Here is a 10,744-nt window from a genome sequence, read left to right on the forward strand (position 1 = left end):
GGGATGGCAGGATTTACGTATGAGTAGAGATTTGCTCGACTAGGCCTATATTCACTAGAGTTTAGAAAAATGAGAGGGGATCTCATAGAAATCTATAAAATTCTAACAGGACTAGACAGGCTAGATGCAGGGAGGATGTTCCCGATGGCTGGGGAATCCAGAACCAGGGGTCACAGTCTCAGGATACGGGGTATGCCATTTAGAACCAAGATGAGGGGAAGTTTCTTCACTCAGAGGGTGGTGAACCTGTGGAATTCTCTACCGCAGAAGGCAGTAGAGGCCAAGTCATTAAATATATTCAAGCAGGAGATAGATATATTTCTTAATGCCAAAGGGATCAAGGGATATGGGGAGACAGCGGGAACAGGGGACTGAATTAGACGATCAGCCATGATTTTTTTTGAATGGCGGAGCAGAGCCTAAGGGCCAATTGGTCTACTCCTGCTCCTATTTACTATGTTTCCATGTTTAGTGTCATACCCCTGCTTTTTGCCAGTAACCCTGTAAGTTTCTCATCCTCAATCACTGTGCAATTCCCCTTTAAAATTATTTATGGAATGAGCTTCCACCAGTTTTTCAGGTAGAGCATTTCAGATCCTAACAACTCGCTGAGTGAGAAACTTTCTCCTCATCTCGTCTCCAGATCTTTGGTCAATAAATATAAACCAATGACCTCTGGTTATTGACCCACTTGCCACTCTTCTTGAATAAAAATGTTATATTGTTTCCTCTTCACTCCAATGGCACAATTTGCATATAAATGGAAGATTGAAAATCTATGGCCAGAGCCTCCGCTAACTCCTCTCTGACATCTTTAAACAGTCTAGTCATGTGTCCATAGAGCCCGGTGACTTATACACCTTGAGCTATGCTAATTCTTTCAGAAATAATTCTTTCTCTCCAGTTATATATGCATAGTCTGAAGGACTCAGAAGTGCAGAAGAAAAAAGAAATTCTAAATTTGAATTTAAGGATTGGGATTAAGTCTCCAGAAGTGCACGGCAGTAAAGAAAGAACCATTTGTACAAAAAGCAAAAGAGAAAGAGAGAGAAGTAAAAAACTACTGAACTCTTCCATAATTTGAGACTTTTATTACAATTGCTCATTGAGGTTATTTCATTAGAAAGCTGTTTGTGAAATAACATTTTCTGTTCATTACAGATTCTGACCAAAATCTCCCTCTGAGTCATTGAGAGTCATTGTGCCATTTATTCCCCAAATTTGACCATGTTAATGTGCTGCCTTATAGTGAAGAAAAAGTGATTTCCTGTTGCTCAACAGAGGAGAGTGGAAATGGTGGCAGGTAAATCTATGGCAAATGTAGCTTTCCTGAGAATCAATACAAATAGAGTTCTTCTTTGGCCTCCTTGTCTCGAGAGACAATGGGTAAACGCCTGGAGGCGGTCAGTGGTTTGTGGAGCAGCGCCTGGAGTGGCTATAAAAGCCAATTCCAGAGTGGCAGACTCTTCCACAGGTGCTGCAGGTAAAATTGGTTGTCGGGGCTGTTACGCAGTTGGCTCTCTCCTTGCGCTTCTGTCTTTTTTCCTGCCAACTGCTAAGTCTCTTCGACTTGCCACACTTTAGCCCCGCCTTTATGGTTGCCCGCCAGCTCTGGCGATCGCTGGCAACTGACTCCCACGACTTGTGATCAATGTCACAGGACTTCATGTCGCATTTGCAAACGTCTTTAAAGCGGAGACATGGACAGCTGGTGGATCTGGTACCAGTGACGAGCTCGCTGTACAATGTGTCCTTGGGGATCCTGCCATCTTCCATGCGGCTCACATGGCCAAGCCATCTCAGGCGCCGCTTGCTTAGTGGGGTGTATATGCTGGGGGTGTTGGCCGCCTCGAGGACTTCAGTGTTGGAGATACGGTCCTGCCACCTGATGCCAAGGATTCTCCGGAGGCAGCAAAGATGGAATGAATTGAGACGTCGCTCTTGGCTGACGTACGTTGTCTAGGCCTTGCTGCCGTCGAGCAAGGTACTGAGGACACAGGCTTGATACATTTGGACTTTTGTGTTCTGTGTCAGTGCGCCATTTTCCCACACTCTCTTGGCCAGTCTGGACATAGCAGTGGAAGCCTTTCCCATGCGCTTGTTGATTTCTGCATCGAGAGACAGGTTACTAACAAGAAAGCTCTATGTAAACGTCATCAATCCATAAAGCTAATGAATTTCAAGTGAACCCTTGCTCGGCACAGACTCGGTGGGCCGAAGGGCCTGTTTCAGTGCTGTATCTCTAATCTAATCTAAATCTAATCTAATAATAATCACTTGAAGGAAACTTGAGTCCATACAAGTTCAAAACCCAAAGTCAACTATACGAAAACCAAAGCTTTCAGAGAACTTCGGCTCTCAGCAGTAGATCGATTCTTCAAAGCCTCTGGTTGATCGGAGGATTGCCAGGTTTTCCCAAACCTTTACCTGTAAAGTCATGGAGATGGAGAAACGAACATCAATAAGTGTTAAGACCATTCAGGTAGAATAAGACTATCTTGGTCTCTTGCCCAAAATAAGTCAGAAGCAAGTAACAGGCTCATAGGGAATCGGCAGCTGATTTTTCACGGTGCCAGTTTTTATTTTCCGTTCACTTGGAAGATTTTACCAAGATTTTTAATTTCAAACTAAGTGAAAGCAACAGTGAGTCTGGGAAACAAGACTGTAAAAAAGATTTTGTGCTATCATTCTGTGAACGTCAGTGGAAAGCAGATCGGGGGCAGTGAAAAATTGGCTGCATATTCACTACCAGCCCGTTTCACACTGCTGGCGTAAACCAATTTCACCCCCTTTATATTTAATGTCCATTAGTGAACTCTTCCAATGGTTCAGTTAGTAACTGCACAAGTTAGTATCGAACTGAACCACCCTGAGCACATCTCAGCCAGGGTGATTAGCAGAATTTATATCATTGACCTCACTGAACCTGGGCTAGGGTTGAAAAAAAATCAGCCAAGGTTCCCAGTTCAGGGGAAAGAAATAGTTCACAGAATGGTGCATGAAACAAGGGTAGCATTGATGAGGGGCCAGCTAATTCATACTGAATGTCTGACATGCTGAGCCGAGTAATGCAGAACTCAGTGTTGCTGCTTTGAAACTGAGGTTGATGCTAGTAGAGAACCATGTTGAGCAGTCACGTGCCTCTTTTACACAGCAAAGGAAGGTGACCTAGGTTGTTTGAAGGAGTTCAAAAAGCTAGATATACAACGCCATCATCCACATGATTAGTATTGTGAAGAAACAGTTTCTGTAACTGGTCATGTGCCATCAGTGTCAGCCACGGCTCAATTGGTAGCACTCTCACCTCTGAGTCAGAAGGTTGTAGGTTCACAGTCCCATTCTGGAGATTTGAACATGGTCCTTTTTTTATTTGTTCATGGGATGTGGCGTTGCTGGCCAGGCCAGCATTTATTGCCCCATCCCTAAATGCCCTTGAGAAGGTGGTGATGAGCTGCCTTCTTGAACCGCTGTAGTTCGTGTGGGGTAGGTACACCCACTGTGCTATTAGGAAGGGAGTTCCAAGATTTTGATGCAGCGACAATGGAGGAATGGCGATATAGTTCCAAGTCAGGATGGTGTGTGGCTTGGAGGGGAACTTGCAGGTGGTGGTGTTCCCATGCATCTGCTGCCTTTGTCCTTCTAGGTGGTAGAGGTTGTGGGTTTGGAAGGTCCTGTCTAAAGAGCCTTGGTGCGTTGCTGCAGTGCATCTTGAAGAGGGTACACACTGTCAGTGATGGAAGGAGTGAATGTTTGTAAATGGGGTGCCAATCAAGCAGGCTGCTTTGTCCTGGATGGTGTCGAGCTTCTTCAGTATTGTTGGAGCTGCACCCATCTAGGCAAGTGGAGAATATTCCATCACACGCCTGACTTGTGCCTTGTAGATAGTGGACAGGAGGTGAGTTACTCACCGCAGGATTCCTAGCCTCTAACCTGCTTTTGTAGCCACGGTATTTATATGGCTACTCCAGTTCAGTTTCTGGTCAATGGTAACACCCAGGATGTTGATAGTGGGGGATTCAGTGATGTTAATGCCACTGAACATCATGGGAGATGGTTAGATTCTCTCTTGTTGGGGATGATCACTGCCTGGCACTCTTATGTGGCGCGAATGTTACTTGCCACTTATCAGCCCGAGCCTGGATATTGTGCAGGTCTTGCTGCATTTCTACATGGACTGCTTCAGTATCTGAGGAGTTGCAAATGGTGCTGAACATTGTGTAATCATCAGCGAACATCCCCACTTCTGACCTTATGATTGAAGGAAGATCATTGATGAAGCAGCTGAAGATGGTTGGGCCTAGGACACTACCCTGAGGAGCTTTTGCAGTGATGTCCTGGAGCTGAGATCATTGACTTCCAACAACCACAAACATCTTCTTTTGCGCCAGGTATAACTCCAACCAGTGGAGAGTTTTCCCCCAATTCCCATTGAATTCAGTTTTGCTAGGGCTCCTTGATACCATACTTGGTCAAATGTTGCCTTGATGTCAAGGGCAGTCTCACCTCACCTCTTGAGTTCATCTCTTTTGACCATGTATGAAACAAGGCTGTAATGAGGTCAGGAGCTGAGTGGCCCTGGCGGAACCCAACATTGCGTCTGTGAGCAGTTTATTGTTAAGCAAGTGCCGCTTGATAGCACAGTCGACGACACCTTCCATCACTTTACTGATGATTGAGAGTAGGCTAATGGGGTGGTAATTGGCCGGGTTGGAGTTGTCCTGCTTTTTATGTACAGGACATACCTGGGCAATTTTCCATATTGCTGGGTAGATGCCAGTGTTGTAGCTGTACTGGAACAGCTTGGCTCGGGGGGCAGCAAGTTTTGGAGCACAGGTCTTCAGTACTATTGCCAAAATGTTGTCAGGGTCCTTAGCCTTTACAGTATCCAGTGCCTTCAGTCATTTCTTGATATCACGCGGATGTTACGCAGTATCTAGGCTGACATTTCTGTGCAGTGCTGAGGATGAGCTGCACTGTGAGATGGTGTCGTTTGCAGATGAGATGGTAAACTGAGGCACCGTGTGCCCTCTCAGGGGGACAGAAAAGATCCAATGGTACTATTTAAAGAAGGGCAGGGGAATTCTTCCCAGTGCACTGGCCAATTTTTTAAAATCGCAAACAGCAACAACATCTAAAACAGATTATCTGGTTGTTATCATGTTGCTGTTTGCCAGACATTGCTGTGCACAAATTGGTTGTCATATTTCCTATATTAAAATAGTGATTACACTTCAAAAAGTGCTTCATTGGCTGCAAATGACTTTGGGATATCCTGACGCCATGAAATGCACTTCTTCTGTCTTTTGTGTCATCTATTGTGGTGACCTCAGTTAAGTAGATTATAGAGGCACCTCTTATGAATGCTACCTTTGCTACGATAGACTCCTTTGGCTTGTTACCTGTCATCACCAGCTTGAGCTCTTTTCGAGGACATTAAGCTGCAGGTAGGCATTTTGAGACATCACACATGTTTCACATGTTGGAAGATCGGTGAACATGGTGAGGTGATGCCATCCAACAGTGCCAAGTTTGCATTACCACAAGAGGATTGGCTTTTTGCCAGTAACTCACTGACAGGTCCGTTCTATCACATTACCCTGCTCTAATGACAGACTGCAGTGAAATGAATTCCTGCAAAGGCTTAAATAAAAGCAAAATCCTGCGGATGCTGGAAATCTGAAATAAAAACAAGAAACACTGGAAATACTCAGCAGGTCTGGTAGCATCTGTGGAGAGAGAAGCAGAGTTAAGGCTTCAGGTCAGTTCTGATGAAGGGTCACTGACCTTCAAGGACCGAGGACAAAGATAGACCAGGAATAAAAGTTCTCAATTGGGGAAAAGCTAATTTTACTAAACTGAGATATGATTTAGCTGAAGTGGATTGGAAACAGCTACTTGAAGGTAAATTAGTACCAGATTAATGGGAGGCATTCAAGGAAAAGATAGTGTGGCACAGTGGCGCAGTGGTTAGCACCGCAGCCTCACAGCTCCAGCGACCTAGGTTCAATTCTGGGTACTGCCTGTGTGGAGTTTGCAAGTTCTCCCTGTGTCTGCGTGGGTTTCCTCCGGGTGCTCCGGTTTCCTCCCACATGCCAAAGACTTGCAGTTTGATAGGTAAATTGGCCATTATAAATTGCCCCTAGTATAGGTAGGTGGAAGGGAAATGTGGGGATGTGGTAGGAAAATGGAATTAGTGTAGGATTAGTATAAATGGGTGGTTGATGGTCGGCACAGACTCGGTGGGCCGAAGGGCCTGTTTCAGTGCTGTATCTCTAAATAAAATAAAAAAATAAAAATAGTGAAGGTTCAGAGCAAGTATGTTTCCTGAAAGAAAAAGTGTGGGGCTAACAAATTCTGAGCTGCTTCGCTGTCAAGGGGCTTAAAGGAGAGAATAAAAAAAAAGGGAAGCTTATAACAGATACCCAGGCTCATTACTGTAGAAAACTTAAAGGGGTATAAAAAGTGTAGGGAGGAAATTAAAAAGGAAATTAGGAAAGCAAAGAGAGGGCATGAAAAAATATTGGCCAGTAACATCAAGAAAAACCCTTAGATTTTTTATAAATACATAAAGAGCAAGAGGATAACTAAAGAAAGAGTAGGGCCTATTAGGGACCATAAGCATGACTTGTGTGTGGAGGTGAAGGACACTGGTATCGTTCTTAATGAATACTTTGCATTTATTTTCACAAAAGAGAGGGATAATACAGATACTACAATCAGGAGGAGTGTAAAATATTAAATGTAATTAACATAGTGAGAGAGGATGTATTAAGGGGTTTAACATCTTTGAAAATAGGTAAATTCCCAGGGCCGGATGAAATGTATCCTCGGCTGTTAAGGGAAGCAAGAGAAGAAATAGCGGAGTCTCTGACCATCATTTTCCAATCCTCTCTAACTACAGCTATGGTGCCAGAGGACTGCTAACTTTATACCATTGTTTAAAAATAGAGAAAGTGATAGTCCGAGTAATTATAGACCAGTCAGCCTAACCTCGGTGGTGGGAAAACTATTGGACAAAATTCTTAAGGGCAGGATAAATCTTCATTTACAAAGACACGTAATAATCAAAGAGAGTCAACATGGATTTGTTAAGGTAAGATTGTGTCTGACTGACATGATTGAGTTTTTTGAGGAGGTATCAAGGTGGGTTGATGAAGGTAGTGCATTTGCTGTAGTCTATATGAATTTAGCAAGGCCTTTGATGAGGTTCCACATGGCAGACTGGTCTCGAAAGTAAAAACCCACGGGATCCCAGGCAACATGGCAAGTTGGATCCAAAATTGGCTCAGCAGCAAAAAGCAAAAGAAAGGATAATGGTCAATGGGCATTTTTGTGACTGGAAAGCTGTTTCACTGGGACTCAGCAGGGCTCAATACAAGGTACCTTGCTTTTTGTGGTATCTTTTGGGCCTCCTTATCTCGAGAGACATCAATGATTTGGACTTGAATGTAGAGGGTATGACTAAGAAGTTTGCAGACAATACAAAAATTGGCTGTGTGGTTGATAGTAAAGAATAAAGCTGTAAACTGCAGGAAGAGATCAATGGACTAGTCAGGTGGGCAGAACAGTGGCAAATGAAGCTTAATCTGGAGAAGTGTGAAGTAATGCATTTGGGGAAGGCTAACAAGGGAATACACAATAAATGGTAGGATACTGAGAAGTGTAGAGGAACAGAGGGAACTTGGAGTACATGTCCATAGATCCCTGAAGGTGGTTGGTAGGTAGGAAAGGTGGTCACGAAGGAATACGGGATACTTGCCCTTATTAGCTGATGCATAGACTATAAGAGCTGGGAGGTTATGCTGGAACTGTATAAAACACTAGTTAAGGCACAGCTGGAGTACTGCATGCATTTCTGGTCACCGCACTATAGAAAAGATATGAATGCACTCGAGAAGGTACAGAGGAGATTTACAAGACTGTTGCTTGGACTGGAGAATTTTAGTTATGAAGAAAGATTGGATAGGCTAAGGTTGTTTTCTTTGGGACAGAGGAAGCTGAGGGTAGATGTAATTGAAGTGTATAAAATTATGAGGGGCCTGGATAGAGTGGATAGGAAGGCCCTATTCCCCGAGGTTGAGGGGTCCATAACAAGGCAGCATAGATTTAGGGTAAGAGGTAGGAGGTTTAGAGGGGATTCAAGGGAAAATGTTTTCACCCAGATGGTGGTGGGGATCTGGAACTCACTGCCTGAAAGAATGGTAGAGGCGGAAACCCTCACAACATTTAAAAAGCACTTGGATATGCACTTGAAGTGCAATAGCCCACAAGTCTACGGACCAAGAGCTGGAAAGTGGCATTAGGCTGGATGGCTTCTTGACGGCCGGTGCAGACACGATGGGCTGAATGGCCTCCTTCCATGCTGCAAATTTCTATGATTTCTATGATTCCATGATATTTTATCATCACAGAGACTAGGCTTCATGATGTGAATCAGGAAGTATTAACCGATTAATAATTATTCACTGTTCATCCGAAGAAGTAATTTTAAGGTACGTACAAGGATAGTGTTCTGTCTCAAACCTCATTCATGTGAAAGACACCAGGAATTAAACCTGTTGTGGTTCAAAAGAAGACTAAAGAGGGAAATTATCCAAGTTCTTGAAATTGTGAAGGGAATTTGTGGGTGTATGTGGGCGAGATTTTTTGTGCTGAACTAGGGAAACAGCACTAGAGGATATAGTTATGAGCTAAAGAAATTGCCAGCTGTAATTTAAACTGTACAGTCTTTAAATATTTATTTAACTTATGGAATAGACTGCTATGTTAAGCAGTGAATGGTGCAAAGGAGGTCCTGATTCAGTAGTAGAGAAGCACCGGCTCACCATCAAATAAGAGGAAGATATAAAGATCTGTGCATGCGTCTGCTTATAACAGCTGAATCAGATGGGCAAACTCCCACTTTACCATGGTTTGAACTGATAAAGGAATCTACATAATTGGTCACTGACCATAGACTGTGTGGAGGTCAAGAATGCTCAGGAGATTCAAAATTTTTCAAGCCGTGTCTTATTCACATTGGAAACAAATTGGTTGCTATGATAACACAGGTGAGCGAAACTGTGGGGGCATTGCCCTTTTCCCAAAGGGGTTTAAATATGATTCAGACAGATGGATTGACGGTATCCTCTTCCTAGCAGGCTCTTTAAAGTTTCTAAATGAAATGGGGTTGGACAGATGTAATACAATTCCCAGCGCACAAAACTGTCCTCAGTTCAAATCTTTATTGGCATTAATTTTCAACCTCATTAAGAGCAGGGGAATTGCTAGCAAAGCTAGAAAGAGAGCTCTACCCCTTTCAGCTCTCTGATCTTAGTTCAGACAAGCAAGCTGCACGTTCTACACTCTGTGACAGCTGTTACGGTTCCTAAGTGCAGTGAGACTGGACAAATGGAAGTCAACTGTAAATAAATGCACAGCACAAAACTATAGAAATTATTAGATGAAACAAGACCATCTAGTTCACCTTCTACTATCCTAGTAGTCACATGACACAATGATAATGGAATTCTTGACTAATCTTAGCAATTAATCTCCTTCAATTAATCTACACCAGATGCAGACATGAGGTGAGGAAAACCTTGGTGGTGGAGAGCTTTGGGAACCAGAGGTCCAAAATCACTGCTGTTCTTCCCAAGCATGTTACACTTACCACATGTCATTGTCTCAAATTGCTCATGTACTGTATCCCAAAGCATTCTGAAAGAAAGCTATCCAATTTGCATGTGAATAAATCAACACTATCTGCTCCCACTGTTTCCATAGAAAGACTGCTCCATAGATTGACCGACCGCTCACTGACCTCAATTGTAATCCTCCACCCATTGCTTGACAGAAAAGGGTTGGGTGCTGGGGATTAAAATTTCAATAATCATGATCCTACCCCCAACCTGTCGTGTTCCCATCCATTTCAGAATTAATGGCAGTGAGTCTGGTAGTCGACGAGCCTGCCAGTGTAGAGAGGTGGGAGACTCATGAATATATGTTAATTGGGAAAGATAGCACCTCCGACAATTGCAGGAAGTGCCTCCTACAGTGTGAACTGAGGAGGTTTGCTGAGAGGAGGTGTGGTTTGAACAGCTCAGAGGAGATGAAATGAGGATAGGATTGTTGGTAGCAGTGAAAGAGGGAAGCAGCAGGTGAGAATGGGCGATGAGTGAGGATGAGATGTGGCACAGTGCACCACTCTGACTGGCGGTGAGGAAAGTGATGCAGAGGTGAGGAGTGGTGTGAAATATGTGAGATGGACAAGAGGAAGTTGAAGGAGGAGTACTGCAGAAGATGGGTGAAGAAGCATGTCTACTGATCTTTCCTGACCTAGTCATTTTCTGCACTGAATCCAGGATGTTGGTATGATGCTTCCACTGCTGTCTGCCTTAGCATCCTCAATTGAGGCCTCCTTCATTGTGGCAGCAGGTTTCTTCTTCCCTCTTCCCATGAGCACATTCATCCTGGTCCTCATTGTTCCCAGTAGGAGTTCCAAGGTAGCATCACAAAACCCGGGGGGCATCTTTTCTCTCTTTATGGCTATTCCTTAGCTTTATTTGCAATGGGCAAATATTTGCAATAGGATATTGTGGGTTTATTTTCCCGAATTTTCTCCTCCTCTTCTGAAGGCATTGAGTCCCTGATAGGGTTTATTTTCACAGGCACCAAATCCCCTCTAGTACCTTAAAGAGGATAGTTCTTCATATCCAATCCTGTCTTTACTCAGCAGCCATACACATGGAGGCAGGAATTTCCT

This window comes from Heterodontus francisci, chromosome 26, assembly GCF_036365525.1.
Source record: "Heterodontus francisci isolate sHetFra1 chromosome 26, sHetFra1.hap1, whole genome shotgun sequence".
In the NCBI taxonomy this organism is placed as follows: domain Eukaryota; kingdom Metazoa; phylum Chordata; class Chondrichthyes; order Heterodontiformes; family Heterodontidae; genus Heterodontus; species Heterodontus francisci.